The following is a 959-nucleotide window of genomic DNA, read 5'->3' as shown; positions in this document are numbered from 1 at the left end:
TACTTTTATTGTTCATATAAAGTAACATTCTTATCAAATGTCTTTAAAATTTTTGAAAAAAACAGTAAACCAGAAAGATTAAAACGTCTAATTTACCTAATTTAATTTTCAAGTTAAAAATATTATTCCTAATAACTGAGAATAAAGACTTTTAAAATTGAAATTACAATTATATCAGTAATTAATGACTTAAGCAAAACACAGGATGCCATCCAGTATGCCTCAAAGGTATTTGGATTTATAATACATCCCGAGAATTGTGGATTAGAATAACAAACTAAATTTAAAGAAAGAAAAATGAATTTTATCGATACAAACAGAAATATTTGTTCCTCTAAAGCAAAGTCTCAGGCCTCCACCCCCAAAGGCCAGGGCCTGGCCCCATGAAGTCCCCGGAACCCAGCTAGGGTAAGTCTCTGTCTCCCGCGTCAATGGGAACAGAAGTGAAAATTATGTTCTAGTGAGAGTTAATATGAAACTGTACGTTCCGCACAGGCACATTTTTGCATCGCATTTTAGTTTCCATCACCTACAAAGACAACTTGGGTTCTTGCTTAATTAAATTAGTTCTACTTGCTCAGAGTCTCAGAAGTTCCTGGATCAAACCCGCGTCCCACAACGCCGGCTTCCCCCACGCCCAGGTCCCAGCGCTCCTCCAGCCTCAGTCACTGGATGCGCCTCCACCACTGGCAGAAGTGTTCACGTAAACCGTTTTCATCTTGTTAAGAACACCTCCGCTTCCAACACAAGTGGCCCACGTGTCTCTTATTTTTTACCTAGACAGTCTCCAAAGGACACCGAAGAGACTTAAAAGAATCCGAAAGCAAAGAATCAGGTAGTAGCTGGCGGAAAGACGGACCCAGAAATGCTCAGGGACTGGGAGCAGGAGGGGTCCCGGCCGCACCACAGATACTTCCCTACCAAGCCCGGACCACCGTCCGCGACCCGCCCCTCGCCGG

This window comes from Galeopterus variegatus, unplaced genomic scaffold (genome assembly GCF_000696425.1).
Source record: "Galeopterus variegatus unplaced genomic scaffold, G_variegatus-3.0.2 Scaffold1272, whole genome shotgun sequence".
Lineage (NCBI taxonomy): Eukaryota > Metazoa > Chordata > Mammalia > Dermoptera > Cynocephalidae > Galeopterus > Galeopterus variegatus.
This window is presented reverse-complemented; position numbering follows the sequence as displayed.